We start from the raw sequence: 14,228 nt of genomic DNA, 5'->3' as shown, positions 1-14,228 counted from the left end.
ATATATGTAACAGTGTACGTTTGGTCATTTTACTTCAGGCATCTTTCAATTTTTCACAGCTCTGTGGATTATTTTTTCTTCATTATTTTACATCCAATATCGATAAACTTTCCATTGGCACAATACCCCTTCTCTGAACTTAAAGGGACCCGGTCAGCAAAGAATGACTGATCAAACGAAGTCTCGGCGCTTCATTGCGGGCGCAATCATACATTATACACTCACTGGCCACTTTATTAGGTACACCTGTCCAACTGTGTGTTAAGACTTAATTTCTAATCAGCCAATCACATGGCGGCAACTCAGTGCATTTAGGCATGTAGACATGGTCAAGACAATCTCCTGCAGTTCAAACCGAGCATCAGTATGGGGAAGAAAGGTGATTTGAGTGCCTTTGAACGTGGCATGATTGTTGGTGCCAGAAGGGCTGGTCTGAGAATTTCAGAAACTGCTGATCTACTGGGATTTTCACGCACAACCATCTCTAGGGTTTACAGAGAATGGTCCGAAAAAGAAAAAAAAACCAGTGAGCGGCAGTTCTGTGGCCGGAAATGCCTTGTTGATGCCAGAGGTTAGAGGAGAATGGGCAGACTGGTTCGAGCTGATAGAAAGGCAACAGTGACTCAAATTGCCACCCGTTACAACCAAGGTAGGCAGAAGAGCATCTCTGAACGCACAGTGCGTCGAACTTTGAGGCAGATGGGCTACAGCAGCAGAAGACCACACTGGGTACCACTCCTCTCAGCTAAGAACAGGAAACTGAGGCTACAATTTGCACAAGCTCATCGAAATTGGACAGTAGAAGATTGGAAAAACGTTGCCTGGTCTGATGAGTCTCGATTTCTGCTGCGACATTCGGATGGTAGGGTCAGAATTTGGCGTAAACAACATGAAAGCATGGATCCATCCTGCCTTGTATCAACGGTTCAGGCTGGTGGTGGTGGTGTCATGGTGTGGGGAATTTTTTCTTGGCACTCTTTGGGCCCCTTGGTACCAATTGAGCATCGTTGCAACGCCACAGCCTACCTGAGTATTGTTGCTGACCATGTCCATCCCTTTATGACCACAATGTACCCAACATCTGATGGCTACTTTCAGCAGGATAATGCGCCATGTCATAAAGCTCGAATCATCTCAGATTGGTTTCTTGAACATGACAATGAGTTCACTGTACTCAAATGGCCTCCTCAGTCACCAGATCTCAATCCAATAGAGCATCTTTGGGATGAGGTGGAACGGGAGATTCGCATCAGGGATGTGCAGCCGACAAATCTGCGCCAACTGTGTGATGCCATCATGTCAATATGGTCCAAAATCTCTGAGGAATGCTTCCAGCACCTTGTTGAATCTCTGCCACGAAGAGTTGAGGCAGTTCTGAAGGCAAAAGGGGGTCCAACCCCTTACTAGCATGGTGTACCTAATAAAGTGGCCAGTGAGTGTATATGTATGTATAACATCCAGTTATATCCACTGAAAGCCATGACATTTCGATGAGGGACACGTCCACCTTGGTGCTCTTGAGGAGACCAAAGCACAGGTTTCTCGGAATCGAATTTCAGTGTTGAGCTTGCAGCTTAAATGCTCCTAGGAATGTCTAATCAGAGATGAATCTGATTGTCTGGAACTTATCTGTGACTTTCCAGCCTTGAGCTCAAACAATATTCCTTAGATGATGAATTCTTGATTGCTTAAGGGTAACGTTACACATAGCGACGCACCAGCGATACCGACAACGATGCGACCTGGTAAGGATCGCTGGTGCATCGCTACATGGTCGCAAGTAAGCTGTCAGACAGATCTACTAAACGACGCAGCAACGATCCGGCGATCCGTATAATGACCTCGGCGGTCATTGGTACCTTGTCACACAGCAGCTATTCTGACTACTCCCGCCTGAGTTCTGCGTCGCCAACGAGGTCACTCGTCGGCGTCAAACACAGCGATGTATGCTGGCCAGCAGGACACCAACGATCAGAAAATGGCCTGGGACATTCGAGCACAATCAGCGATATCCAGCGGGGGGGGGGGGGGCGGTCGCCGCTATGTGTTACACGTAGCGATCTCGCTAACGATCTCGTTATGTGAGACGGGGCCTTAGATGTCTGCTTCAGAAGACAAGTAATGGCCAATACCGGAAGGTCATCCAGTGTCACTGTAGTGTTTCTTTCTTGTACATGACTTGCAACATTGCTTCCCATAGAACTTATGGTTGCAGACTCCATGTTGAGGGACAAGAGAGCACCAGCTGAAGTAGTCCACACATGATGGATCTTCTGCAAAGCAAGAAAATGACACATGATTATATGATGTTTTAGGTACATAATTTTAAAGAAAACTTCAAACTGATCCAAGTGTGTCGCTACAGAGTCCGACATGGCTAGCATTGAGTGTCAGACTGTTTAGGAACACGATCCACTGACATGGAGAATAGTAAGAACCAGTTGCTTATTAATTTAGACAGTTAGAAACCATAAATCGGGAGAGCTGAGAGCCTCTTTAAGGGGGACTTGTCACTAGATTATAAGTGGCCAGGTTTTATTTGAAATTTATCCCCACTGCTTTGTTGGGTATTCCGCTCTTTTATTTTTTCAAAAATGTTATACGGTTCCGGAGATATGGGCCATTATGTTTTGTTCTAATTCTTATGGTTTTTCCAAGGGGGTGTGGCTAAGAGGGAGGAGTCTGTGATGCCTAAAGACATGCCCCAAATAATCCTGTGAGACACACCCCCTTACGAAATAAAAAGGCCCACAGCTCTGGAACCGTGTGGTGGATTTAAAAAATGAAAAAAGCAGATTACTCAGCAGAGTTGTGGGAACAAAATAAAAGGAAAAAATGGACCTTTTGAGCTTTTTTTTTTATAAAGAGAAGGGCAACCTTTGGGAACTGGTCACAATTTCTTCTTCTGTGAGTGGAACTTTCTCAGAGAGTAGGAGAAGGCAGTCATGTGAAAAGGAAAATTATGCATGCAAATGGATACAGAGACAATTGACAGGCACAAGCAAACACTCCTAATAAAGTGAATAACACTATCATACTATGTAGCGATAATGCTGCCACCATAAAGTACCCAAAAGCACTGACACATGGGATTGTGGGAAAGGATTCGGTATAATCTGTCATTCTGGGCTTGGGAGCCCATTGGGAGGTAAATTATACTAATTCTTGCCCCACAATCCCTTGGTTACTTCTCGTGTCTAACTTGCTGCCTTTAAATTGATCAGCAATGTCACACTGACAGGTTCCCTTTAAATGGTAAATTTGCATGATTGTATGCATAATGAGAGTGATGTACAGAATAATGTTCATGCATAATAACTCCATGCCAAGCAGTAGTACCACCAGCCTTTAACAGAAAATCCTCTCCACTTCTCACTTTTTGCTGGAATTTCCTTTAGGGCACAGATGGCCGCACAACTTGTGTGAGGATGACATCGCAATCCTTGGACTGGCTGGCAGCTGTCCTGACCTGAGCTTGACAGCTGCAGAGAAGTGCATGCTATGACACTAAGGTCAGGAGAGCAGACAGTCCGATGATTGTAATGCCATCCTCGCATGAGTTATGTGGCCGCCTGTCTGCCCCCTATAGTGATAGATGCTTCTCTTGACTTACGGGATAATGTTTCTCCTTGTGGACAGTGACATGTCAAGCCTGACATGCCAAGGTGAGGAGACTTTTAAGCCTTGCAATTTGGCTCCTCTGAGAAATATGCAAATTGTCTCTTCAGAGAGGAAGAGAACCAGAACTCTAGTGCCACCTATAGGAAGCAGCGATCCCAAAACTCAATATTGACTAACCACTTCACTTAGGTAAAAGTAAAAAAACAAAATCTCAATTTGCAGACACTTTGTTTTGGGGTACTTCCCCTCATCAGTGCAAAGTAAGATCTGGTTTGGCTGGGCTCTTAACTTAAGGGCCTGTCACACTAAGCGATATCGCTATAACGTCACTGGTTTTTGTGACGTTATAGCAATATTGCTAGCGACATCGCTATGTCTGATACTTACCTCCGACCGCTCCCCCGCTGGTTATCGCTGATCGTGCGAGAACGTCCTGGGCCGTTTCTCATCGTCATCTTCCTGCTGGGCTTCCTTTGGCGCCGACGACGCGGGCGGGAGGACGTCAGGATCGCCTCGTCTGACAGGTAAGTAGCGACCCCCGACCCCTGCTATGTCGCTGGTGAGATCTGCCTGTGTGGCAGCTCACTAGCGACCACTTAGAGATGTACCAGCGATCCTGACCGCATCATATCGCTGGTCGGGATCGCTGGTGCATCGCTAAGTGTGACAGTACCTTAAGGCAGTGAATTAGCCTATCATTCTGCATTTACCGCCCACCATATTGTGACGATAGCGTGATAACATCCCATTTTCCTTCAGGCTGTAAAGCAAGAAGTGTTCTTTAATAGGAGTCTGTTGTGCTGACATCTAGTGGCCAACTCACAAAATGGCAAAATGCCTTAATTTATTATACCTTTTTTGTGTATAAGAATAAAAAAAAGTTTTAACACTTTTGTTAAAATATAAATTGACTTTAAAAACACATTAGCCTATGATTGATCTGCCCTGTCTGCGGTTTGACAGCTCAGTGTGAGCCTGTAGGTTAATGCCTGTGATAAGATTGAAGACCTACATGAAAAAAAAATCAAATTCCCCATTGTTATATATTATCAACATTTTTATATGTCAGCGTCTGTGGCCTTTCCCTACTTTCAATGCACATGAAACCATAGGACACTATAAGCCAGACAGAGGTCCTTTGTGGTATATGCCATCGACATGAATGGCCAACGTACAGATCGCATATCTCTTTAAGGATTTCCCATTTTCAGAAAACCCTGCCCCTAGGCTGTGATTCATTTCCTTACTTTTTCTCAGCAGCGCTTTATTCACCCTCCCCGGGTCCAGCTCTGAGTCTCTGCCCATCACTCCTAGTGTCTTTTTTTTTTTATTTTGTCCAAACAGGGGCATTAATTTCCCTTTATGAGCAGAACATTTTGTATACACACAGTTTTATGGTCAGTGTGCCTCTGGTGTTTACAATGATGGGTATGTTTTAACCTTAACCCCTTCTTTTCCTATATGGGCTATGTGCAATAGTTTCATCGGTTCCTTCCACCCCATTCTGTTACGTTCTAGGATTGTATGTCCAGGGTATGGCTATTGAAAGAGGGGATTGGAGGGTCCAGTAATTTCTGTTTATTTATATTAATTTGCCCGTTTAATATGAAGGAAACCTATCACTCTTACCCACATTCACCATGAATCACACTGCTCAGGGTCTTCTTTGTATCCGGTGACTATGATATTTTTCTATCTGATCTTTTAATGCCAATTTGTGTCTTGTTCCTTTTGTCCTAATACAATAAAAGTTGTTACTTTATAGTAGTTTTGGACTCTTTGAGAGTCAAAATGAGAAAACAGATCCAGAAAACCGCATTGTCTGATTTCACAAGATTTATTTTGCAAATTATGGTGGAAAATAAGTATTTGGTCACCTAAAAGCATGCAGGATTTCTGGCTCTTACAGACCTGTAAGTTCTTCTCTAAGAGGCTCCTCTGTCCTCCACTCGTTACCTGTAGTAATGGCACCTGTTTGAACTTATCTGTATAAGACACCTGTCCACAACCTCTAACAGTCAAACTCCACTATGGTGAAGACCAAAGAGCTGTCGAAGGACACCAGAAACAAAATTGTAGCCCTGCACCAGGCTGGGAAGACTGAATCTGCAATAGGTAAGCAGCTTGGTGTGATGAAATCAACTGTGGGGGCAATAATAAGAAGATGGAAGACATACAAGACCACTGATAATCTCCCTCGATCTGGCGCTCCATGCAAGATCTCACCCTGTGGGGTCAGAATGATCACAAGAACGGTGAGCAAAAATCCCAGAACCACCCAGGGGGACCTAGTGAATGACCTGTATAGAGCTGGGACCACCGTAACAAGGCTACCATCAGTAACACACTGCGCCACCAGGGACTCAGATCCTGCAGTGCCAGACGTGTCCCCCTACTTAAGCCAGTACATGTCCGGGACCGTCTGAAGTTTGCTAGAGAGCATTTGGATTATCCAGAAGAGTATTGGGAGAATGTCATATGGTCTGATGAAACCAAAGTAGAACTGTTTGGTAGAAACAAAACTCGTCGTGTTTGGAGGAGACAGAATGCTGAGTTGCATCCAAAGAACACCATACCTACTGTGAAGCATGAGGGTGACAACATCATGCTTTGGGGCTGTTTCTCTGCAAAGGGACCAGGACGACTGATCCGTATTCATGAAAGAATGAAAGGGGTCGAACCTCCTTCCATCAGCAAGGTCATTGAAGATGAAACGTGGATGGGTCTTTCAGCATGATAATGTTTCCAAGCACACCGCCAGGGCAATGAAGGAGTAGCTTCAGAAGAAGCATATGAAGATCCTAGAGTGGCCTAGCCAGTCTCCAGATCTCAACCCCATAGAAAACCTTTTGGAGGGAGTTGAAAATCTGTGTTGCCCAGTGATAGGCCCAAAACATCACTGCTCTAGAGGAGATCTGCGTGGAGGAAAGGGCCAACATTCCACCAGCAGTGTGTGCCAACCTTGTGAAGACTTACAGAAAACGTTTGACCTCTGTCATTGCCAAGAAAGGATATATAACAAAATATTGAGATGAACTTTTGTTAATGACCAAATACTTATTTTCCACCATAATTTGCAAAATAAATCTTTCCAAATCAGACAATGCGGTTTTCTGGATTTGATTTCTCATTTTGACTGTCACAGTTGTTGTCTACCTATGATGTTAATTACAGGCCTCTCTCATCTTTAACCCCTTAACGACCAGGGGTATTTTTGGTTTTGCATTTTCATTTTTCCCTCCCCTTCTTTCCATCTATATGGCCATGTGAGGGCTTATTTTTTGCGGGACGAGTTGTACTTTTAAATGACACCATGTCGTGTACTCGAAAACAGGAAAAAAAATTCCAAGTGTGGTGAAATTGCAAAAAAAGTGCAATCCCACACTTGTTTTTTGCTTGGCTTTTTTGCTAGGTTCACTAGATGCTAAATCTGACCTGCCATTATGATTCTCCAGGTCATTACGAGTTCATAGACACCAAACATGTCTATGTCCTCTTTTATCTAAGTGGTGAAAAAAAATTCGAAAGTTTTGCTAAAAAAAAAAATTTGCGCAATTTTCCGAGACCCTTAGCATCTCCATTTTTCATGATCTGGGGTCGGGTGAGGGCTTATTTTTTCCGTGCCGGGCTGACTTTTTTAATGATACATTCTTTTGATCGCCCGTTATTGCATTTTAATGCAATGTCTTGGCGACCAAAAAAAAACGGAATTCTGGCGTTTTGAATTCTTTTCTCGCTACGCCGTTTAGCGATCGGGTTAATGTTTTTTTTTTTATTGATCGGGCGATTCTGATCGCGGCGATACCTAATATGTGTATGTGGGATTTTTTTTTACTGTTTTATTTTGATTGGGGCGAAGGGGGGTGATTTGAACTTTAAGGTTTTTTAATTTTTTTTTGTTTTTAAAATTTTTTTTTTTTTTAACATTTGGCATGCTTCAATAGCCTCCATAGGAGGCTAAAAGCATGCGCAACCCGATCGGCTCTGCTACATATGGGCGATCAGCAGATCGCCCATATGTAGCAGATTTACTGCTGTGCTTTCAGCACCGACCACCGGGTGGCGCTGAAAGCCATATGCCTGGAACAACCATAGAGGTCTCATAGAGACCTCTGGTTGTCCAGGCAACATGACGCCAACCCCCGATCATGTGACGGGGGTCGGCGATGAGGTCATTTCCCGCCCGGCGACCGGAAATGCTATTTAAATGCCCGCTGTCAGCTTTGACAGCGGGATTTAACTAGTTAATAGGCGCGAGCGGACGGCGATTCCGCTCGCGCCTATTGTGGGCACATGTCAGCTGTTCATAACAGCTGACATGTCCCGACTTTGATGCGGGCTCAGCGCCGGAGCCCTCATCAAAGCAGGGGAGATGTTTGATGATGGACTGTGTCCGTCATTGGACATTAAGGGGTTAAGTGGGAGAGCTTGCACAATTGGTGGCTGACTAAAAACTTTTTTCCCCACTGTATATTGAGGTCTAGCTTTAATTCTAGAGTTAGGGATGATCCCGATTGGGTATACCTTGTCATGGTGGGGTGGGTTTTACACTTTGTTTCTCAAAATGGTGTCTATCCAAATGTTAGTTGCATGTATTATTATTACTTATTTTATTGTTTAGGGTAATTTATGCCCAAAACACTGAAACAATTAAAGAGTTTTCCACTACAGGGAGATCAATGGCCAAGCTTTGTTAGAAACCTTAGAAGAACCATTTTATGAAGGCAGTGCGGCAAGTGGGGCTCAGTTTTAGTAGCTACAGTTGGCTTTTGATGGGTTACTTTTAGAGATCGATTTGCAAAACCCTGGTCCAATCACATGGATGAAAACCTCCTTCCTGCTGGCATCTCTTTTTATTAGATGCCCCTGGCGCGATGTCATTGCTGTGGCTTAAAGCAAACATGACTTCATGTCAGGTCAGCAAAACAGAAAAGGATCCGGAATGTCGAGAGGTAGAAGGCAGTTAGCAGGCACGGAATACTGACCAGCCCATTGGAAAAGGGTCCTGAGAATTTATTCTCTCATCTCTACTTGCTATGGCATCAAGCATATTTGTAAATGCATACACATAACCAAAAAGATTGGGGGGTTATGTTATCAAATAGAAACTTGTGCATATGCTAAAAAGAAAAAAAAGGAAAAAAATGTTTAGAGAAGAAATTCAATAAATCGGAGAAGTCATCATGATAGTCTGGGTTGGACGGAGTAGACTGTTAAACTGAGTGACTACAGTCAGAAAATACCTTAAAGAAGTAGTCCTATCATTTATACACAGGATAGATCATTTCTGAATACTGGAAGTCCTAACATTCACTAGAATGGGGACAACACATGTTGGGAATCCCTGTTGAGGCTGCCAGCAGGTGCAAATCATGCAGCTGCAGGGACTCGAACATGGTATACGAGCATGCCCAAAATATTCTGATACCTGAAGTTCGGCAAACCCTTAATGTGTTGTGGATGTCGAACAGCCGCAGGGAATGAACATAATATACAAGCACGCTCAAGATACTCTGATAACACCCGAGCATGCTCGGATAAGGTGTTATCCGAGCATGCTCGGGTGCCAACCAAATGACTTCGGAGTGCTCGAAAAATATTTTCGAGTCCCCGCAGCTGCATGTCTCACAGCTGTTGGACAGCCACAACACATGTTCGATTGCCTATTTGTTAGGCAATCCCTGCAGCCTCGGGGACGCAAACACATTATTCGGGCACGCTGTAGACACTCTGTTAGCACCCAAGCATGCTGGAATAACGCCTTTTCTGAGCACGTATGCTCATCACTAATCAAAAACTAATGAAATTCCATAGATTTTAGTGCTGCTAAAGGTTTTTTGTCCCATTAAATACCTTGGATTCCTGAAGTCGGACAGAAGTTCATGTTGCAAGCTTGGGAAGTTGTCGGCTTTTGATGAGGCAAACAACCAACCGCAGGTCTACCTTGATGAAGGCACTGGACAACTCGTATTTACATTCCTCCGCCACATGTAACCGTACACTGATGAGAATGAACATATGTTCTGGTTACATTCATTATACTGTATATGGCTATGTATATTTAACTTGTTTTTCACTATCATTTTAGCAAAAAAAATGTTTTTCAAATAAAGGTAGAGAAGATTTACCGGCTGCCATGGATATGTATGCCATACATAAAATGCATTGTAAGGAGAGTGCACGGGGCAGGGTTTGCTGTAGCATGGCTGCTCCAGGGGTATGTTCGCTTTTCTGACACAGCGACATCTCCTCTGAGGAACGGTGACATGTTTGCCATGATTGTCTTGTTCTCCACACTTCAGTTCTCGTTTATTTACAGCGATGTGTCACTTACTGGGCTACTTGATGTAGTTTTGATAAAACCACTGTTTTATCAGCAGGAGATTATCACCAGAAGACTAGTTGCCTTGTGCCATCTAGTCCTATTGCTCTGTGCAGCTCCGCCTCCACCAATAATTGGCAGCTTTCTGCTTATGCAGTGCACATAGCTGCCAATCAGTGGTGTGGGCGGGGTTATACACAGCTCAGCATTCAGAGAACTGCTAGATCAGCAGCAGATAAAACTGTGATTTTATCAAAACTACAGCAAGCTTCACTTTAAAGTGTTACTAAGAATACAAAAACATTTTAACCATAAGGGTTAATCAGTTGCCTGCTTTTTTACTTTTTGGGTAGGTTTTCTGACTCCAACCAATCATGGCAACCTCAGCAGTAGCATAGATCTGTGTTATAGTCTGTTTACTGCTAAAAATCTGTCATGTGTAGGGATGAGCAGTTTGGGTTCGTCTTGTACCGACCGAATTTTAGTCCAAAATTCTGTTCAGGTACAGTTCTGGTACTTCTGGAACTTAAACCCGAACACCATAGAAATAAATGGGAACCCGAACTTTGGAGCAGAAAAATACATCTCTCTCCTCCATGAACTGTAAAGTGGATTTCCAGGAGAAGTTTGTGTTAGGAGTTCAGCGCCGGACACCAGGCGTTAGGAGCCCAGCGCCGGACACCAGGCGTTGGGAGCTCACCGCCGGACACCAGGCGTTGGAAGCTCACCGCCGGACACCAGGCGTTGGGAGCTCACCGCCGGACACCAGGTGTTAGGAGCCCAGCGCCGGACACCAGGCGTTGGGAGCTCACCGCCGGACACTAGGCGTTAGGAGCTCACCGCCGGACACTAGGCGTTGGGAGCTCACCGCTGGTCACCAGGCGTTAGGAGCTCAGCGCCGGACACCAGGCGTTAGGAGTTCAGCGCCGGACACACCCCTGAGTAAAGACTCTACACATTTGCAATAAATGCCCATATCTCTGGAACCGTATGGTGGATTTACAAAAAAGCAAAAAAGAGATTACTCAAGGGAGTGGCTAGAATAAAAAAAAAAGCATGTGCGACCGCTGCTCGACTGGAGATGTGGTTGCACGTGCTCATTACTTCTCCATTTACACAGAGAACTTTGAGACCCCTGTTGTCATATTCAGTGAGGATCTCAGGGGTCAGACCCCTAAAAGTCATACATTCTGTAGATAGGGGACATATGTTGATTGTTGTCCTGGACCCATAGAATTCGTGTGTTAATGCTAAAAGGCCGTCGTCCACTGTTCTCCCTGTGGCCCCTTGCGCACCGATGATGGAATAAAGGACTAATTTTTAAGGAAATGGTGAGTGACGCTTTTGTTTTACTGAGCACGGACAATATGTTGCTAAGTGAATAACCCCTTTAAACAAAAAGTATTCTAGAAATTTTGCAGAGGACAATCGTTGTTCAAAGAGTTGCCCCATCTTAAAGAGGACCAGTCACCAGGTAAAAAGAGGCCTGCTTTTGATCTTTTCTTATCCCCGGCTGCTCTCCTGATTATTCTATTTTTTTTTTCATTCACTATACTTTTCCAGAGACATGGGTCTTTTTATTTAGTGCAAATTTGTATGATCTTTATAAGGGGGCATGGTTCACAGGATCCTCAGGGGCATGTCTTTAGGTTTGTTTTGCATTAGTACCATGTGAGCAACACCCCCTTATAAAGAACATAAAAAGTGGCACTAAATACAAAGGTCCATATTTCTGGAACCGTAAGGCAGATTAAAAAAATGAAAAAAAAGGAATGCTCAGGGGAGCAAGGGGAATACAATAAGAGCAACTTGTGACCTTTGGATAGGTCCTCTTTAAAGACCTAATATGTAATAATTGTCTGATAAATGTGAGCTCCACCACTGGAATCCACAGCCAGAGAACACGACCTTGTTGCATGCAGTCCGGAATACAGAGTTGACCTCTCTTCTACATGAATTCTAAAAAATTCTCAAGTAATCCCGCTCAACAATTATTGTAACTCCTTTACAAATCGGTGAAGAAAACCGCTCACGCATGACCCACCTCTCCGAAAACTGCGGTGTTTCATGGCCCTGTTCTTAAGATAGATGCGGACCCCATGCTTAAAAACACTACAAAGAATACGATTCAATTAACGTATCTCTGATGCAAGAGTGAGAACTAATACTAAGAAGATTGGGACTGTCCATGGGCTTCTGTTATTATAGTCAATTTCTCATCCTACCTGAGACCACGGACCGGAGCTCCATTCTGCTGGACAGTCCTGAGTGTTGCACTGTTGGGCCTGGATAGGAGTACTCACTGGGCAGTTGGAGTGTCCAGCCAGTTCCTCACCCTGCATAGTTTTTTTTTGAAGGCACTGAATAGTCCTGGTCTGTTGGCCACCACCACAAGAAGCGCTGCATGGACTCTACTGACCAGCTGACCAACTGTAGGAAACAATGAAAATAACAACGTTTAGGATGATCGATAGATTCACTTTTCCAAGTTTCCATCATTGAAGGCTACTTACAACGCTGGGCATGGTTGGGTATTGCACAATTTTGGCTCCAGGACTTGTTTGCTCAACAACCCGCACATGCTAGAACAGACAAATTTCACATTCATTTGACCTTAAAATATGGAAAAAGATAATACTAAATATACAAGGGCTATATGTACATGTAGCTTTTTGAGGAGTTTTTGGAGCAGAAACTTTTAAAAACTTTCAACATTTCAAAACTCCTCCAAATCTTGGAGTTTGCACTCAGTTTCTGTGCCAAAAACCAATGGCGGATCTTAATAGGGGCGGATGGGGCGGTCGCCCCGGGCCCAAGGTTTTTTGGGGGCCCAGGGCAGTGGCGTATCCAGGGGGGGGCAGTCGAGCCGCCCGGCCGCCTAATGCAGCGGTCCGCAGTATGCCAGTATCTCCCTCCCTCCCCCCCCCCCGGCGGCTGTGTTCTGCCGCTACCAGTCCTGGGAGTCGGCGGTTCTCTGTGTCGGCTGTCAAGCTGACAGCCGACGCAGAGAAGGAGGCCGCGCCGACTCCCAGGCAGCAATTGTACTTGGCGTCTATAGACGCCAGTACAATTGAAGCTCTGACCGCCGGGTCAGAGCGACGTCAGCAGCGTGATCAGGTCATGTGATCACGCTGCTGACGTCACTCCCGGCGCCCAGAGCGAACGCTGGTGGTAAGTGTGCTCCACTGTGGAGCTGAAGAACCACCGAAGATGGGGATGGGGGTTAATGAGTGGAGAGGGGGGTTAATGTGGGGGTGGGGGTTAATGAGTGGAGCTGGGGGTTAATGAGTGGAGATGGGGGTTAATGAGTGGAGATGGGGGTTAATGAGTGGAGATGGGGGTTAATGAGTGGAGAGGGGGGTTAATGTGGGGGTGGGGGTTAATGAGTGGAGAGGGGGGTTAATGAGTGGAGATGGGGGTTAATGAGTGGAGATGGGGGTTAATGAGTGGAGATGGGGGTTAATGAGTGGAGATGGGGGTTAATGTGTGGAGGGGTTAATGAGTGGGGATGGGGGTTAATGTGTGGGGGGGATTTGGAGTGGGGGTACATAATGTGTGGGGGGGATTTGGAGTGGGGGTACATAATGTGTGGGGGGATTTGGAGTGGGGGTACATAATGTGTGGGGGGATTTGGGAGTAGGGACGAGGGGTTATTGAGTGGGGATGGGGGGTACTTAATGTGTGTGGGGGATTGGGGATGGGGGGGATTTGGAGTGGGGATGGTATTTAATGTATGTGGGGAGATTTGAGGACACAAAATGAAGAGTATGTATGAGGGCATGTATGAGGAAACAGTATGGGGGATGGGTGCAGACAGTAAGGGGTGCGAACGGGTGAATGCATGTGGACACAGTATGGGGAGTCGGGGATATGTGTGAGCAGACAGTATAGAGAGTGAGGGGGTAAATATATGAGGAGACAGTATGAGGAGGGAGGGGAATAGTGTGAGGAGACAGTATATTGCAGATATTTGTATTTAGGGGCATTTATAATGACACTTCTATCTTTAAGGGCATCGTGTGGAGATTTGCTGCAGAAGACCGGAGAAGATGGACGTCTACAGAGACGAGATGTGGATGAGCAAACTCATCATGGGGTCTGGACAAGAAGAAGAAAAAGAGAACGACTCCAGAGATGACGTCATCTATAAGGTACCTGGATGTAAATATTATTTGTGATATTGACTAATTCTCATGTTTTTATTTGTTAGGAACATTACAGGGGTTGTCCAGGTTTGTGCTGAGTCTGCAGACATTCTATGTGACTGCAGACTTCTGAATTCTCA

At 45.0% G+C, this 14,228-nt stretch overlaps 1 long non-coding RNA gene across 1 annotated transcript; it reads right to left on the bottom strand.

Moving 5' to 3' along the window:
- Window positions 1-1,253: 1,253 nt before the first annotated feature.
- LOC141095903 (uncharacterized) lies at window positions 1,254-13,106 on the bottom strand. The gene is made up of 4 exons (XR_012233490.1): window positions 12,457-13,106; window positions 12,169-12,373; window positions 9,475-9,622; window positions 1,254-2,273 (listed from the first exon to the last, which is right to left on the bottom strand). It is a non-coding gene; the product is annotated as an uncharacterized lncRNA (long non-coding RNA).
- Window positions 13,107-14,228: the final 1,122 nt, after the last annotated feature.

Source organism: Dendrobates tinctorius, unplaced genomic scaffold, assembly GCF_039654945.1.
Source record: "Dendrobates tinctorius isolate UK_male_01 unplaced genomic scaffold, ASM3965494v1 ptg000009l, whole genome shotgun sequence".
NCBI classification, from domain to species: Eukaryota; Metazoa; Chordata; class Amphibia; order Anura; family Dendrobatidae; genus Dendrobates; species Dendrobates tinctorius.
This window is presented reverse-complemented; position numbering and strand designations above follow the sequence as displayed.